The sequence below is a fragment of the Moschus berezovskii genome, chromosome 19 (assembly GCF_049115385.1).
Source record: "Moschus berezovskii isolate FMDL1 chromosome 19, NW_MosBer_1.0, whole genome shotgun sequence".
Lineage (NCBI taxonomy): Eukaryota > Metazoa > Chordata > Mammalia > Artiodactyla > Moschidae > Moschus > Moschus berezovskii.
Genome location: NC_142478.1, coordinates 6,363,472 through 6,382,433, shown reverse-complemented (window position 1 = coordinate 6,382,433; position 18,962 = coordinate 6,363,472). Strand labels below are relative to the sequence as shown.

Here is an 18,962-nt window from a genome sequence, read left to right as displayed (position 1 = left end):
GTAGACAACATATATGGGGGTCTTGTTTTTGTATCCATTCAGCCAGCCTTTGTCTTTTGGTTGGGGCATTCAACCCATTTACATTTAAGGTAATTATTGATAAGTATGGTCCCTTTGCCATTTTCTTTATTGCTTTGGGTTCGAGTTTATACACCCTTTCTGTGTTTCCTGTCTAGAGAAGATCCTTTAGCATTTGTTGGAGAGCTGGTTTGGTGATGCTGAATTCTCTCAGCTTTTGCTTGTCTGTAAAGCTTTTGATATCTCCTTCATATTTGAATGAGATCCTTGCTGGGTACAGCAATCTGGGCTGTAGGTTGTTTTCTTTCATCACTTTAAGTATGTCTTGCCATTCCCTCCTGGCCTGAAGAGTTTCTGTTGAAAGATCAGCTGTTATCCTTATGGGAATCCCCTTGTGTGTTATTTGCTGCTTTTCCCTTGCTGCTTTTAATATTTGTTCTTTGTGTTTGATCTTTGTTAATTTGATTAATATGTGTCTTGGAGTATTTCACCTTAGGTTTATCCTGTTGGGGACTCTCTGGGTTTCATGGACTTCTTTCCCCATTTTAGGGAAGTTTTCAACTGTTATCTCCTCAAGTATTCTCTCATGGTCTTTCTTTTTGTCTTCTTCTTCTGGGACTCCTATGATTCGAATGTTGGAGCATTTAACATTGTCCCAGAGGTCTCTAATATTGTCCTCATTTCTTTTAATTCATTTTTCTTTTTTCCTCTCTGTTTCATTTATTTCTACAATTCTATCTTCTAGCTTGCTTATCCTGTCTTCTGCCTCCGTTATTCTACTGTTTGTTCCCTCCAGAGTGTTTCTGATCTCATCTATTGCATTATTCATTGTATATTGACTCTTTTTTATTTCCTCTAAGTCCTTATTAAACCTTTCTTCCATCTTCTCAATCCTTTTCTCCAGGTTATTTATCTGTAACTCCATTTTGCTTTCAAGATTTTGAATCATTTTCACCATCAAAATTCGAAATTCTTTATCAGGTAGATTCCCTATATCTTCCTCTTTTGTTTGTTTTGGTGGGCATTTATCTTGTTCCTTTACTTGCTGGGTATTTCTCTGCCTCTTCATCTTGCTTATATTGCTTTGCTTGGGGTGGCCTTTCCCTCTTCTGGTAGTTTGTGGAGTTCTCTTTATTATGTAGTTTCCTCGCTGTGTGTGGGGTTGGACAGGTGACTTGTCAAAGTTCCCTGGTTAGGGAAGCTTGTGTCGGTGTTCTGGTGGGTGGAGCTGGATTTCTTCTCTCTGGAGTGCAATGAAGTGTCCAGTAATGAGTTATGAGATGTCAGTGGGTTTGGAGTGACTTTGGGCAGCCTGTATATTGAAGCTCAGGGCTATTTTCCTGTGTTGCTGGAGAATTTGCGTGATATGTCTTGCTCTGGAACTTGTTGACCCTTGGGTGGTGCTTGGTTTTCATGTAGGTATGGAGACGTTTGATGAGCTCCTATTTGATTAATGTCCCCTGGAGTCAGGCGTTCTCTGGTGTTCTCAGGATTCGGGCTTAAGCCTCTTGCCTCTGGTTTTTGGTCTTATTCTTGGAGTAGCCTCTAGACTACTCTATCTGTCATTTCCAAGGTGGTTCCCTCTGTTTTAGCTTCTGTTTGCTGGTCTCTTCAGTGTCTAATTTCCGCCCTGATACTAGGGGGTGGGTGGACACTTTTTAAGGCTCAGTTGTTCAGTCCTGTTCTGGGAAGGGAGGAACGCTGCAAACAAATATCTCTGGCGTCTGTGGGGAGTGCTCGCAGCGTCTCAGCCACACTGGGTTTGCCCCCGCTCACAGCACGAGTGTTGTCCCAGTCTACACTGCACAGGCTCTAGGTTGCTCTGCCAGAAACTGTCAGAGGCCGGTGCTGGGTTGTATGCACTTCCCAGGTCTGAGTGTCTCAAGTTCAGTTTCTTGGGTACTCCAAAGAGGCACAGACTTGGTTGGGCCTGCGTTTTGTGCCTTTTCCAGTCCAAGCAGCTCAGGTGACCAGGTGTTTGGCAAGCGCGGTCGCTGCGACTTATCGCCTCCCCAGTCCCTGCCACTCAGTTTTCTGGGTGTACAACCGGCACATTTTCTCAGGCAGATATCGACCGGCTGGAGCCCAAGAAGTCTTGATTAGCAACAAGCCTGCCTGCAGTTTGTATCGGATGCCTTTCTGGGGCCGCGGTTGCCTCCTCTGGCTCTGGCTGCCCTCCCTTGCCTGTCTCGATGGGGGATGGGCCATCCACAGCCGGCTCGCTCTGCTCAGTCCTTTGTTCTGTGAGTGGCTTGGCGGAGGCTTAGGTTAGAGCTTTCCACCTCTTCGTGGGGAAGCTATCCCAGTCTGCTTTGCTATCCCCAGTTCTCTCAGATTGTTCTCATGGCATTCAAGCCCAGTCCTCTCTCTAAGCAGTTCAGCCGGCTCCTCCCTGCCCAGCCCCCGCTTGCTAATGGCGTATGCAGGTGTTTGCGCTGCTTCTCTGTTGGGAGTTACTGTTTGGTGGGTAATCTGTGGGTTTTAAAAAAATCTTAAAAAAAAAAAGGGTTATATGGCCCTCTGAGGTTCCAAGGCTCACCACAGATTCACCAGTGAGAGTGTTTCCTGGTTTTTGGAAACTTCTTTCTTTTTAAAGCCTCCCTTCCCGGGACGGAGTTCCGTCCTTACTTCTTTTGTCTCTCTTTATATCTTTTATGTTTTTTCCTACCTCCTTTCGAAGACAACAGGCTGCTTTTCTGGGTGCCTGATATCCTCTGCCAGCATTCAGAAGTTGTTTTGTGGACTTTAGTCCACGTTCAAATGTTCTTTTGATGAATTTGTGGGGGAGAGAGTGGTCTCGCCGTCCTATTCCTCCACCATCTTGTTCCTTCTCCTGGCTCATTTTTTGATTGGGTCGTTTATTTTTCTGGAATTGAGCTGCAGGAGTTGCTTGTATATTTTTGAGATTAATTCTTTATCAGTTGCTTCATTTGCTATTATTTTCTCCCATTCTGAAGGCTGCCTTTTCACCTTGCTTATAGTTTCCTTTGCCGTGCTGCTGCTGCTGCTGCTAAGTCACTTCAGTCGTGTCCGACTCTGTGTGACCCCATAGACGGAAGCCCACCAGGCTCCCCTGTCCCTGGGATTCTCCAGGCAAGAACACTGGAGTGGGTTGCCATTTCCTTCTCCAATGTGTGAAAGTGGAAAGTGAAAAGTGAAAGTGAAGTCGCTCAGTTGTGTCCGACCTTTAGTGACCCCACGGACTGCAGCCTACCAGGCTCCTCCATCCATGGGATTTTCTAGGCAATAGTACTGGAGTGGCTTGCCGTTGCCTTCTCCGCTTTGCTGTGCAGAAGTTTTTAATTTTAATTAGGTCCCATTTGTTTATTTTTGCTTTTATTTCCAATGTTGTGGGAGGTGGGTCTTGGAGGATCCTGCTGTGATTTATGTCGGAGAGAGTTTTGCCTATGTTCTCCTCTAGGAGTTTTATAGTTTCTGGTCTTACTTTTAGATCTTTAAACCACTTTGATTCTATTTTTGTGTATGGTGTTAGGGAATGTTCTAGTTTCATTCTTTTACAAGTGGCTGACCAGTTTTCCCAGCACCACTTGTTAAAGAGATTGTCTTTTCCCCATTGAATATTCTTGCCTCCTTTGTCAAAGATAAGGTGTCCATAGGTGCGTGGATTTATCTCTGGACTTTCTATTTTGTTCCATGGATCTATATTTCTGTCTTTATGCCAGTACCATACTGTCTTGATGACTGTGGCTTTGTAGTAGAGCCTGAAGTCCGGCAGGTTGATTCCCCAGTTCCATTCTTTTTTCTCAAGATTGCTTTGGCTATTCAAGGTTTTTTGTATTTCCATACAAATTGTGAAATTATTTGTTCTAGCTTTGTGAAAAATACCATTGGCAGATATCTACCCAAAGAAACAGAAGACCTATATATAGAAAGCTATAAAACACTGGTGAAAGAAATCAGAGAGGACACTAATAGATGGAGAAATATACCGTGTTCATGGATTCGAAGAATAAATATTGTGAAAATGAGTATATTACCCAAAGTAATGTATAGGTTCAATGCAATCCCTATCAAACAAAACTGATTTTAAAGAAGAGGTATGTTTGCACCAGTGAAGACAGACCCTAGGATGTCTGCCTAAGTGAAGGAGGGGACAAGGTGCCCATGGTGCTTTCCTGCCTTTTTGAGTGAAAACACACCCGTAAAATTGGGCTACTTTAGGAAGAAAACCTAAGAAACCATCAACCTTGTCTCTGAGGAAGTGGTCACATGGAAAGCCTGGACTTGCTTATCATGCATTTCAGTCAGCCTTGTGTTTGTATGTTTTTCTGAAAGGCCACATACACAGTGTTTCCTGTAACCTTCCCGTCACCCCCAGGGAAGTTCAGTTCGGCTTTTCCTCACTCACTGATAAGACAGGTGACATGCGGTGTTGTGCTCAGGATCACAGAACCATCTCATCATCAGTCGTGACTTACCACCAGGTGTTCCATGCTGTGTTGTGCTGCATCCACCGTACTAGCTGCATAGTAGACTTCCTTTTGAGGGAAAAAGTAAGAATTCAAGAGACCCAAGTGCCAATATTCTACTTACATGTTATGTGGGGAAAGCGCAGTGTATTCTTGTGGCTGAATGTGCTTGGTTGCTCAGTCTGTCAGTCGCATCCACTCTGTGACCCATGGACAGCAGGGTCCTCTGTCCATGGAATTTCCCAGGCAAGAATACTGAGTGGGTTGCCGTTTTCCTACTCTTGTGGTTAAACAGCAAGAGCCAGTTAAAATGGGATCTGTTCTTGGGCAGACTGGATTAATTTACCTCTGAAAAACTTCCCAACTCTAAACGTTTGATTAAGTATTTAGTTCTTTTTGTTTGATATATTTCAAAATATTACTTCAAAGGTATTTTAAAAGTTTAGTTTAAGGTCTTACCCTGTCTCAACTAGTAGGATCTTTTTCAGTAATATTTTAGTGTAATCAGTTGTTATGATACCTATTATATAAACATTGAAATCAATCATACAAATATGTTAAAACCCTGCTACATTGCTTCTCGAGTAATTTTAAGCGTAAACCTCTCTTTTCTCTCCATAGTTGATGCAGGTAAATCTCATTCTAGCTGCTACCTGAATGATTACAAATTCAGAGTCAACAGTATCTGCCCTGTTTCAGGAACTATGTGTTTCCTGATTGTAATGACTTTCTGTTACAGAGTTCTTACTCAGTGGAGTCTAATTATCAATTAAATCTAACTCCTTCCAGCTTTGTCCTATTTGCGTCATAGTTTCAGTGTTCACATCATTTAAACTGGTCACAGTGTGCAAAAGCACCCCTCACCAATTCCCCATGAATTCAAGGCTGGGAGAAATAGGAACTGAGAGAAGATGAAATCTATACACACTGCCCCAAGAGATACAGAGGCAACCCATGCACACTCTGCCTCCACTGTCACCAAGGCAAGGGAACATTTTGAACCTCCTGCCTCTCTAGGTCCCCACCCCCATCCCCTTGTGACTTCTCTGCCTTTTTAGTGCTTTCCCTGATATTTAAGGCACTGAGCAAAAAGGATGACTTCCTCCAGCCTGCTATACCTTTAGTAAATGTTTTGGAAATGGTGTCATTTAGCTTTTAACTTTTCTTTTTAACTCTTGAATTCTGCTATTTTGTCTGATTGAGGAAGATATTCCCAATTCTAGCCCTCTGTTTTACAATATAAAATGAAGGGGGAAAAGGTATTGTCAGTTATGATTCTACTCATTATAAATGTATTAAGCAAAAACTAATTTCTAGTTCTCATATTAAACCACATATAAGAAAACTCAGTGGACAGGTGATGACAAATTATAAAATAGATCTTAAGGTTCTCTCTGACTGATATTTCTGAATTTTAAAAATTAATTACCAAGCATGAGACTGGGGATAGAAAGACACATGAAACAGTTCTTATTTTCCAGGAACTTGAAAATCAAGTGCCCTAGTAACTCATGGCAAGAAGCATAGTAATAATCACAATAGGTGTCATTTATGGAGCACCTTCCTTACATGTTGAATTCCTGTAACAGACTTAAGATCTACAAAGTGAAGAAATCAAATTCACAGAGGTAAAGTTGTTTGCCAGGAATAGGCAGCTAGTAAATGTGGAGCTGATATCCTTGCCTATATGAGTGGCCCTAGGAGAGCTTTCTGCTATATCATGTGAATGAATCTTTAGAGTATATGCCTATATATTCACTGATACAGTACAGGGAAAAAACACTTTTGAAACTTAAAATAATCATAGAAAATAAATTCCAGCTCACAGTTGTGAAATTACACATGTCAAGGTATGAGCATGAAAAGATGGGATTTCAGTCACTGCTTTTCTCTGCTTGACTTATAACTGATGTGAAGAGACTTCAGTTCAATTCAGTTGCTCAGTTGTGTCCGACTCTGTGACCCCGTGGACTGTAGTATGCCAGGCCTCCCTGTTCATCACGGACTCCTGAGCTTGCTCCAACTCAGATCCATCGAGTCGGTGATGCCATCCAACCATCTCATCCTCTGTCGTCCACTTCTCCTCCTGCCTTCAGTCTTTCCCAGCATCAGGGTCTTTTCCAATGAGTCAGTTCTTCACATCAGGTGGCCAAAGTATTGGAGTTTCAGCTTCAGCATCAGTCCTTCCAGTGAACATTCGGGACTGATTGCCTTTAGGATGGACTGGTTGGATCTCCTTGCAGTCCAAGGGACTCTCCAGCACTATAGTTCAAAAGATGTGAAGAGTCTTATCTCTGCCTAAGTTGGTAACTGATATTCATGTAAGTCTTGTAATACTTCAGGGTCAAGATTTTAGAGTCTTTTGAGGGACTTTAAATAAAAATGAGCAACAAAAAACTCTTGGGTTGTTGTTGTTTAGTCCCCCAGTCATGTCCAGCTCTTTGCGACCCCATGGACTGCAGCACGCCAGGCCTCTCTGTCCCCCACCATTTCCCAAGGTCACCTGCATTGCATCAGTGATGCCATCCAGCCATCTCATCTTCTGATGCCCTCTTCTCCTTCTGCCCTCAATCTTTCCCAGCATCAGGAACTTTTCCAATGAGTCAGCTATACGCATCAGATGACCAAAATACTGGAGTTTCAGCTTCAGCAAGTTTCAGCTTCGGTCCTTCCAAGGAGTATTCAGGGTTGATTTCCCTTAAGATTGACTGGTTTTGTCTTCTTGTTGTCCAAGGGACTCTCAGGAGTCTTCTCCATCACCGCAGTTCGAAGGCATCAATTCTTCAGCGCTCTGCCTTCTTTATGGTCCAGCTCTTACAACTGTACATGATCACTGGGAAGAATGTATGGCCTTATCAGCAGAATAATGTCTGCTTTTCAACACACCGTCTAGGTTTATCATAGCTTTCCTGCCAATAAGCAAATGTCTTCTGATTGCATGGCTACAGTCACCATCTGCAGTGATTTTAGAGCCCACGAAGAAGAAATCTGTCACTGCTTCCACCTTTTCCCCTCCTAATTGCCATGATGTAATGGGGCCAGATGCCATGATCTTAATATGTTTTTTTTTAAATATTTAATATGTTTTTTAATATTTATTCTTATGCCAGCTCTTTCACTCTCCTTCTTCACCCTCATCGAGAGGCTCTTTAGTTCCTCTTTGCCTTCTGTCATTAGAATGGTACCATCTGCATGTCTGAGGTTGTTGATGCCTCTTTTGATTCCAGCTTATAACTCATCCAGCCCAGCATTTCTCATGAGGTGCTCAGTGTATAGGTTAAACAGAGTGACAGCAGACAGCCCTGTTGTACTCCTTTCTCAATCTTGAGCCAGTTTTTCCATATAGGGTTCTAACTGTTGCTTCTCGACCGGCTTTGGCATAGTCGATAAGAGAGAGAGGTAGATATTTTTCTGGAATTCCCTGGCTTTATCTGTGATCCAGTCATGTTGGCAATTTGATCTCTGGTTCCTTTTCCTTTCCTAAACCCAGCTTGAACATCTGGAAGTTCTTGGTTCACATAATGCTGAAGCTTGGATTGCAAGATGTTAAGCATGACCTTACTAGCATGGGAGATGAGTGCAGCTTATCTGATTCTAAGCACACTCTTCAGTACTACCGCTCTTGGGAATTGGGATGAAGATTGACCTTTTCCGGTCCTGTGGCCACTGCTGGGTCTTCCAGATTTGCTGACATATTGAATGCAACACCCTGATGGCATCATCCTTTAGGGTTTTGAAAGGTTCTACCGGAATTCTGTCACATCCACTAGCTTTATTAACAGCAGTGCTTCCTCAGGCCCTCTTGACTTTGCTTTTCAGAATGTCTGGCTCTGGGTGGCTGACCACACCATTGTAGTAATCTGGTTACGAACTTTTTGTACAGTTCTTCCATGTATTCTTTCCATCTCTTCTTGATCTCTTCAGTGTCTACTAGGTCTTAGCATTTCTGTCCTTTATTGTGCCCAACTTTGGGCAAAATGTCCCCTTGATATCTCCAGTTTTCCTGAAAAGATCTGTAGTCTTTCCCCTTATGTTGTTTTCTTCTAGTTTTATACACTGTTCATTGAAGAAGGCCTTCTTTTCTCTCAATGCTGTTCTTTGGAACTCTGCATTTAGTTGGATATACCTTTCCCTTTCTCCCTTGTTTTTTGCTTCTCTTCTATTTTTAGCTATTTGTAAGCCTTCCTCAGATCACCAATTTGGCTTCTTGATTTTCTTTTTGTTTGAGATGATTTTGTTCACTGCCTCCTGTACACGTTATGGGCCTCCATCCATAGTTGTTTAGGCACACTGTTTACAAGTTCTAATCCCTTGAACCTTTGGAGAAGGCAATGGCAACCCACTCCAGTACTTTTGCCTGGAAAATCCCATAGATGGAGGAGCCTGATAGGCTGCAGTCCATGGGGTCGTGAAGAGTTGGACACGACTTAGCGACTAAACCACCACCACCAATCAAAACATACAAACTTCCAATAAGATAGGTACTAGGGATGTAATGTTGGGCTACCCTTGTAGCTCAGTTGGTAAAGAATCTGCCTGCAGTGCAGGAGACCCAGGTTAGATCTCTGGGTCGGGAAGATCCCCTGGAAAAGGAAATGTCAACCCACTCCAGCACTCTTGCCTGGAGAATCCTATGGACAGAGGAAGCTGGCAGGTTACAGTCCATGGGGTCGCAAGAGTCGGACATGACTTAACAACTACAGAGAGAGAGAGGGATGAAGTGTACAGCATGATGACTGCCACTAACATTGCTGTATGGTATACATGAGAATTGTTGAGAGAGTGTGTTCTCAGTGTTCTCATAACAAGGGAAAATTTTTCAGAGTATGTGTAAGTCAAGTCCTTACTTATGCTGTACACCTTGAGCTTATCTGTATATCAATTATATCCAAATAAAACTTATGGGGAAACTCACCCAATGATCTGAAAAACAAAACAATGAAAAAAGAGGCTGGTAGGTCACAGGCTAGGCTTGAAGGAGTTTGCATGCCATATACTAGAAATTGGATTTCCCCGATGGCTCAGATGGTAAAGACTCCATGTGTAATGCAGGAGACTGGGGTTCAGTCCCTGGGACAGGAAGATCCCCTGGAGAAGGGAATATCTACCCACTCCAGTATTCTTGCCTGGAGAATTCCATGGACAGAGGAGCCTGGCAGGCTATATAGTCCATGGGGTTGCAAAAGAGTCAGACATGACTTAGTGACTAACCCTTTCACTTTTTCTTTCCTCTTAGAAATTATACTCTGTTCTGTAGGGTATAGAAAGGTGTAAGCAATTGAGTGCCTGTTCAGATCTTTATTTTTAGATGTCTGATAAGGATGTCTTGCAGGACAGAGAACCAGCATCAGACAGAGCAGTTAAGCTAGACAACAGCAGGGAAAGGTCTGTTACGTGGATGAAGCTGTGGAGTTGAAAGGAGGGGCATACTTACTGGTTGATTCAGAGTCCATGGGAACATGGCGATCAGCTGAATTTATTCAACAAGGAAGGACATAAGAAATACTTCAGAAGCTTCCACATAGAAAAGGCAGGAAGAAGAATAGATTGGGATTGGGATTTTTAAAATTTACTTATTTTAATTGGAGGCTAATTCCTTTGCAATATTGTATTGGTTTTGCCATACATTGACATGAATCCGCCCTGGGTGTACATGTGTTCCCCATCTTGAACCCCCCTCCCACCTCCCTTCCCATCCCATCCCTCTGGTTCATCCCAGTACACCAGCCCTGAGCATCCTGTATCATGCATTGAACCTGGACTGGTGATTTGTTTCACATGTGATAATATACATCTTTCAATGCCATTCTCCCAAATCATCCCACCCTCACCCTCTCCATAGAGTCCAAAAGACTGTTCTATACATCTGTGTCTCTTTTGCTGTCTCATATACAGTGTTATCGTTATCATCTTTCTAAATTCCATAGATGCGCATTAGTATACTGTATTGGTATTTTTCTTTCTGGCTTACTTCACTGTGTATAATAGGCTCCAGTTTCTTTCTTGGCATTTGGAGTTTGAGATCCTAGTGTAAGAGTAAAAGTAAATATACTCCTTCTACAATTAAAATAATGATCTGGAGCTTGGGAAAGAGATCTTCTTTCAAGATTTAGACTTCGGCTTCATCCAAGGAAAGTGTGTAAAATGGAATTACCTACCTAAAGAGATTATGTGAAATGAGAATTTAGGACATTGTCACCTTTTGAGGGCTAGAAAGAGCAAATGCAGCCAGCTAGATAGATTCAGGGACTAGAAAGAATAGAACCGAACCTTGGTAATGTAGTTTCAGAAAGCAAGGGGAAAGGTTGGACTGCATGGGGAAAAAGTTTTCTAAATGTGTTTGGATTGGATTCTGTAAAAAGTATTCCTTATTTTAAGAAGTTTGCAAGGAATAGACTTCTCCCAAAGTGTTTCCTAACAAGACAAAATACATGCTATTGTAATACAAAACTGTGAAGTTAATTTAAAAACTCAAATCAACAGATTTTCATTAACAAAAATATTTTACAGACTGAGTACAGAAAACATCCTATAACACATATATATTACAAGCACCTCCAGTTCAGGAGATCAAACATCTTCATGGTTGTGAATTACTATCCTAGAAAACTTCTCTAAACTTCAGAGAGAGAGGATTATAATTTATGATAAGAACTTAAATAAAAATTTTGCCTCATTTGACCAGTGTCCCAACAGTGCTTTTTATTCATTTTTCCTCATGTGCTCACCAGAATGCAAGTACTCTCCAGCCCTTAACATTCTATTGATAAACAATGGACTAAGTACTAGCATAGCACTTATAGTTTTCAAAATACGTGTGGCAGGATTACTTCCTCTGTTTATTTCTCATTGAATAACATTATGACCTAAAATTTCTTTTCATCTCAAACAAGGCTGATTAAACATTTTGAAATTTATATTTATGTCTGCAATTGGAAAGAGACCATTGTCTGATGATTAGAAAACTCTTGACATTATTTTCCAAAGAAGAATTACTGAAGTGGTGGATAGAAAGTATTATATAAGTTGAGTAGTAACTAAAATAGGAAGGAGAGACAGTTAAAATGGACTAACTTTTCTTTTTCACCAATATGGAGTTAAAAGAAAGGGATATCTGATGGTGATAAATCAGTAGGATTCAGGCTTGAGAGGGGGGTATGTTTGGGGGCTTGGCTCCATTTGACCATGTTAACAGTCAGGAAGTTATTATTCAACAGACAGATAAAGATGAAAGATGTTTTCCATAATTTTTATTCAGTATTACAGTAGTGTAGCTATGTAGTTCAATAGGCAAGAAAAATAATTAAAAGTCATACCAATTTTTCCCTATTGACATTGAGAACTTTTTTTTTTATTGAAGTTTGGTTTATTTACAATGCTGTGTTAGTTTCAGGTGTATAGCAAAGTGATTCAACTATATCTGTGTGTCTGTCTATCTCTCTATATATTCTCTTTCAGATTCTTTTCTATTATAGGTTATTACAAGATACTGAGCATCGTTCCCTATTCTGTTCACTCGGTCTGTGTTGTTCATCTTTTTTATGTACAGTGCTGTGTACCTGTCAATCCCAAACTCCTAGTCTATTCCTCCCCCACTTTCTCTTTTGATAACCATGTTTGTTCTCTATGCCTGAGTCTATTTCTGTTTGTAAACACATTCATTTGTATCAATTTTCAAGTTCCACATATAAGTGATATCATGTGATGTGTGTCTTTGTCTGGCATACATCACTGACAATCTCTAGGTCCATCTTGTTGCTGCAGATGGCAGCAAGATTTTGATTTAAGTACGTTTCAGTTCAGTTCAGTTCAGTCACTCAGTTGTGTCCAACTCATTGCGACTCCATGAATCACAGCACGCCAGGACTCCCTGTCCATTTTATTTTAAATTCTGTATTGTGATCAAAATAACACATTTTTAAAAAAGCATCATAGAGATCAGCAGACTTAGATGAAAGTCAGCAACCATTGCCTCACCTGCCCATTGGGTAGACACTTTTAACTTGTTTTCTCCATTATAAAAATTAATATGTCTAATTTTGTAATTTTAACTATTATCTCTCAATATCCTATTATAATAAATGCAGTTTTACTCCCTTTGTATTCATAGCACTGTTCTTCGTTTCATCAGTAATCAGTGTTTCAGTCAGTTCAATTCAGTCGCTCAGTCGTGTCTGACTCTTTGTGACCCCGTGGACTGCAGCACGCCAGGCTTCCCTGTCCATAACCAACTCCCGGAGCTTGCTCAAACTCACGTCCATTGAGTCGGTGATGCCATTCAACCATCTCATCCTCTGTCGTCTCCTTCTCCTCCTGCCCTCAATCTTTCCCAGCATCAGGGTCTTTTCCAGTGAGTCGGTTCTTCGCATCAGGTGACCAAAATATTGGAACTTCAGCATCAATTCTTCCAATAAATAGTCAAGACTGACCTCCTTTAGGATAGACTGGTTTGATCTCCTTGCAGTCCGAGGGATTCTCAAGAGTCTGCTCCAACACCACAGTTCAAAAGCATCAATTTTTGGCACTCCAGCTTTATTTATGGTCCAACTCTCCCATCCATACATGACTACTGGAAAAACCATAGCTTTGACTAGATGGACCTTTGTCGCAAAGTAATGTCTCTGCTTTTTAGTATGCTGTCTAGGTTGGTTGCAGCTTTTATTCCAAGAGCAAGCGTCTTTTAATTTCATGGCTGCAGTCATGGTTATACAGGTGTTTACTTCAGAGCCAGGTCATACTTCATAATTATATTTCTTTCCTTATCCTTTCCCTTATCCCCAGAGTTAATGATTATCTTTCTTTTTGCTCACCTGATTTGCTATGTTCCTGTACTTAATTCCTTGTAAATATTCCATTAGCTCTATCAGACATGCCCACTCATCTTTCTCCCCTGATATGCCTTTCATATCATGTATTCTATCAAATCTTCTGTTCCTTGGAGACCTGAGTCCTACTGTTTCCTCTCCTCCTGATCTGGCTAGGCAGTATGGCCCTCCAAGTCCACTGCAAAGCTGGACCCCATGACTCGCGACTGGTTCCTGCTTTCCTGTGGTAGTTGCATGCCTTAAAGATCCCAACTTTCTCTTACTTTTATGGTAGCTTTGTAGGAAAAGGTGCCAAGGGAGTAAATTCTTTTAGTTCTTGCACATCTGAAAACACCTTTATTCTACTTCCACATGTGATTTATGCAATGGATAATATAGAAGTTGAACATTTCTTTTAGATTTTTGAAGGCATTGTTCTTTTATCTTTAAAAACTCAGTTCTGCTATTGAGAAGTCTGATGCCATTCTAATATGTTTGGTACATGATTTTTTTTTTTTTTTTGCACTTTCTTTGGAGATTCTTACGTTATTTCATCTGCAGTGTTGCGATGTTTTGTGATTATGTACTTAGTGTGGGTATGTCCTTGTGCTGAGTACTTGATGTACTCTTTTAACGAGGATAAATGTTCTATTTTTTGGTATTATTTCACTGACAATTGCCTCCCTTCTGTTTATTGTTTCATTTTGTTTGTTTACTGTGCTGCTTTTTCCTGGATCCTATTCAGGCAAGTGTTAGGCTGCCAGGATTGACCCTTTGTCAGTGACACTTCATTCTCTACTTTTCATTGCTTGTTGTGTGGGGGTTTATTTTTTTGGGAGAAAAATATTTTTCTTAATTTTAACCTTCTAAATTTTCTTTTTTTGCTGTTTTTAGTTTAAATTTTTTTGAATATTATATATTTTATAATTGTCAAAAACTTTCTTAGTCTTTGAGCTTTTCCATAGCATCTTGTTCTTGCTTATGTGTTATCTTATAATAGCTCTCCTAAGACATTAGCTGGAATTATTTTTACCTAGTTTTTTGCTCTTTCAAGATCTGTGTGTTCTCTGGATTTATTTCTTCCACTTATCTAGTTTATCTTTTTTTATTCATTTGAGAGACTTTCTGTAATTAAATGACCATCCTTGGTCCTAAGTGAGGCAATATCAAAGTCAGAATCTCCTGATGGATCTCATTGACCAGCATGCTTGGCTTTCAGATGAACCAGAGAAGAACTTGACTACTTTGCAGGATGACATGTAAGTAACAATATACAGAGAGGGTTTTTCCCCTGTGAGAGGGGATCTAATTTCTTCAGGGACAGTCCCTCAGTATTACTGAGTATGAACATCAGACATTGTTTTGAGTGGGAGTGAAAAGAAATGGGCAAGGGATCTTGATTGTTCTATATTTTGAATTTAATCTTTTAAGCTATTTTTAGCTCAGTATCTCACCCTGCATTTTGCCATGTTTTGAGCCTCTCCTTGGTTGTGTGGGGGCAAATCTGTTTCTCACTCATCCTTGTCTTCCTTCAAATGCAGAATGCATTTTGATCTATGCATTCCTCTGCCACCTGACTTCCCAGGTGACACAGTAGTAAAGAATCTACCTGCCAATACAGGAGATGCAAGAGATGTGGGTTCAATCCCTGGATCAAGAAGACCCCCTGGAGTAACAAATGAAAACCCACTCCAGTATTGTATTCTTGCCTGGAAAATTTCACGGACAGAAGAGCCTGGCAGGCTACAGTCAATGGGGTCTCAAAGAGTCAGACATGACTAAGAGTGTGCACGCACGCGCATGCACCTACACCCACACACACACTCACATGCTCACACACACCTTTAACCACTTCTCAGTCTACTTAAATTTTTCAGAAATTTGTTGAAACTTCTCACCCATTCTATTCACTAGTATCTTCACCCATTTCTTTTTAGCCTTATCAATACACACCTTATTCTAAGTACTTTTGCTATTGTTATAGCAGAATCTCTAGAGGAATAGGAAATAAAACCTGTGTGGATATAACCAGAAGTTATAGCTCTTCCTTTCGGAGGTGTTATGATGTTGACTTATATTTTTTTCTTTTAGAGTTACAGAAGAAACATTTAGTTCTGGGAATATATTTAATAAACTGTTGAGAGAGAGTTTGAAAAGTTCTCTATCACTATCTTAGGTATTAAGGCAATCAGAAAAGAATCTGCCTGGTTGAAGTCTCATTTAAAATTTAACATGATAAAAAGCAGCTTCTCACCACTGGTAGATTAGGAGAACTATGCTCTAAACTAGAATGGGACTGTTTTTATCTGGTGAACTGCATTTATCATCTCTGCTGATACGCTACTCAGGGCAACAGTTTTGGAACATGGAGCCAGTTGGGCTGACAACAGCCAAGAATTTTGCAAAGCCTGCCAAAGAGCCATCACAGAAAGCTTGAGGTCTCATAGAAGTTATGTGTAGAATTTCAGTGGATCTACCTCCATAATTTTTCATTTGTGAAAGTGAATTTTTCATTTGAGAAACCTTTGACTTGTCCTTTTGTTTTGAAACAGAATCATATTTCTGTCTATATCAAAGAAAACTTGCTTTTTAACACGACATAGGCATTATATAGATCCCCTGAAATTGTAATACTGTGAAAATAAGAGTCCTTATGACCACAGAGGAAGAATCAACAGAGCCATAACCTTAATGTCTTTGCTGAGACTTTAGTGTGACACTGGGGAGGGGCAGGGAGCAGGGGCAGACAACATAATGAGTAGATTATTATTTTTAGTAAATTTTTTATATGTACCTGACTAACATTCATGCTAACAAAGCAAAATTTCAACAAGGAATTATTTCCAGGCTCTTAAAGTGTGAAATTTTGGTAGTTGTTCTAATGATGGCCCAACTTCAGTAGTATAGAAGGCAGCCTGTATGCTTTGTGAACCATAGATAAGCAGTGATTATTACCTACTAAGTGGAATTTAAACCAAGAAAAAGTTGATGCTTTTTTCAGTTCAGTTCAGTCGCTCAGTCATGTCCAACTCTTTGCGACCTCATGAGCCGCAGCATGCCAGGCCTCCCTGTCCATCACAACTCCTGGAGTCCACCCAAACCCATGTCCATTGAGTTGGTGATGCCATCCAACCATCTCATCCTCTGTTGTCCCCTTCTCCTCCTGCCTTCAATCTTTCCCAGTGTCAGGGTCTTTTCAAATGAGTCAGCTCTTTGCATCAGGTGGCCAAAGGATTGGAGTTTCAGCTTCAACATCAGTCCTACCAGTGAACACCCAGGATTGATTTCCTTTAGAATGGACTGGTTGGATCTCCTTGCAGTTCAAGGGACTCTTAAGAGTCTTCTTCAACACCATGGTTCAAAAGCATCAATTCTTCGGCACTCAGCTTTCTTTATAGTCCAACTCTCACACCCACTCATGACCACTGGAAAAACCATAGCCTTGTCTAGATGGACCTTTGTTGACAAAGTAATGTCTCTGCTTTTTAATATACTCTCTAGGTTGGTCATAACTTTCCTTCCAAGGAGTAAGCGTCTTTTAATTTCATGACTGCAGTCACATCTGCAGTGATTTTGGAGCCCAGAAAAATAAAGTCAGCCACTGTTTCCACTGTTTCCCCATCTATTTCCCATGAAGGGATGGGACCAGATGCCATGATCTTAGTTTTCTGAATGTTGAGCTTCAAGCCAACCTTTTCACTCTCCTCTTTCACTTTCATCAAGAGGTTCTTTAGTTCTTCTTCACTTTCTGCCATAAGGGTAGTGTCATCTGCATATCTGAGGTTATTGATATTTCTCCCGGCAATCTTGATTCCAGCTTGTGCTTCCTCCAACCCAGCATTTCTCATGATGTACTCTGCATATAAGTTCAATAAGCAGGGTGAGAATATACAGCCTTGAAGTACTCCTTTTCCTATTTGGAACCAGTCTGTTGTTCCATGTCCAGTTCTAACTGTTGCTTCCTGACCTGCATACAGGCTTCTCAAGAGGCAGGTCAGGTGGTCTGGTATTCCCATCTCTTTCAGAATTTTCCACACTTTATTGTGGTCCACACAGTCAAAGACGTTGGCATAGTCAATGAAGCAGAAATAGATGTTTTTGTGGAACTCTCTTGCTTTTTCGATGATCCCGCGGATGTTGGCAATTTGATCTCTGGTTCCTCTGCCTTTTCTAAAACCAGCTTGAACATCTGGAAGTTCACAGTTCATGTATTGCTGAAGTCTGGCTTGAAGCATTACTTTGCTAGTGTGTGAGATGAGTGCAATTGTATAGTAGTTTAAGCATTCTTTGGCATTGCCTTTCTTTGGGATTGGAATGAAAACTGACCTTTTCCAGTCCTGAGGCCACTGCTGAGTTTTCCACATTTGCTGGCATATTGAGTGCAGCACTTTCACAGTATCATCTTTCAGGATTTGAAGTAACTCAAGTGGAATTCCATCACCTCCACTTGTTTTGTTCATAGTGATGCTTTCTAAGGCCCACTTGACTTCACATTCCAAGATGTCTGGCTCCAGGTAAGTGATCACACCATTGTGGTTATCTGCATCATGAAGATCTTTTTTGTACAGTTCTTCTGTGTATCCTTGCCATCTCTTCTTAATATCTTCTGCTTCTGTTAGGTCCATGCCATTTTTGTCCTTTATCAATATATTTATAATCTTGAGCAAATCTTGAGTAATCAACATCAACGTATATTAAAGAAAACCAAATAAGGCAAGACATCTGTCCTCAAGGAATTTATAGGAGAGGTAGACAAAGAAGTCATTAAGAAGAAAGAATGATGATTGCTATGGTGGAAGAATGTGCATGGTGCTATGGGGCAGAGAAAGGGTCACCCAAATCAGATGATATGCCAGGGAAAGCTTACAGAGATGTTAGTTTTGAAAGAGCAAAAGAGTGTAGACATAGAAATTCCAGGCAGAATTATGTCCCAGAAGTTTATGTGTATGTGCTCAAGACTTATATTACCTCTTGTAGACATGGAGAGCCAAGGAAGGGTTTTAATTAGAGGAATCAGGTTTTCCAACCAGAATTTTTGATATAGCATTTGAGGAGTTGCAGAGTGGAGGATGAATAGGAGTGTTTGAGACTTGCAGTAGGAAGATTGGTGAGTAGCAAGCACTCCAGTTGAGAAAAGATATAATGAATACACACCATGCCTGCTAAAGATGATAAGGGGATGAGGTCAGAGTAAATGCCTTGTCCTAGTTTGCCTGAGACTGTCTTGCTTTAAAAAAAAAGCTGAAAGTACCGTGCCCCAGGAGACCTTTCCATCCCTGTGAAGCCAGCCGATGATCAGCTCATCTGAGGCTCTGAAGGTGGGAGTAAAACAGATGGGCACACTGATCCAAATCATATTCAGGTGGTAAAATCTGTAAGACTCATAACTAGTTAGATGTTGTCAGGGTGGTGACAGAAAGGGAGAGTTGAAGACATTAATAAGGTTTCTGAGTCAGTTACTGGAGAAGCGAGTTGTACTGTCATCCAAGAGAGGTTGAATCACTGCATGTAGATTCTTTCAGATCATGGACTTTTACCTCTACTTTACAGTCCTAGTCAATAAAGCATCTTTTGCCTGTGTGTTATTCATGGCAGTACCCTCTGTTAATTCTTCAATTTTGATTGATTTTCAATTTAGATCTGAAAAAAAATAATACAAAACAAACTTTTAGTGACTCTATCTTTTGTTGGTGCAGTAGAATGGAAATAT

At 40.7% G+C, this 18,962-nt stretch overlaps 1 protein-coding gene across 1 annotated transcript in view; it reads left to right on the top strand.

Annotated features, from left to right (window-relative positions):
* The window catches only part of DCHS2 (dachsous cadherin-related 2), a 326,960-nt gene that overhangs the window by 295,458 nt on the left and 12,540 nt on the right, over window positions 1-18,962 (top strand). The gene's annotated exons all lie outside the window — the stretch shown is intronic.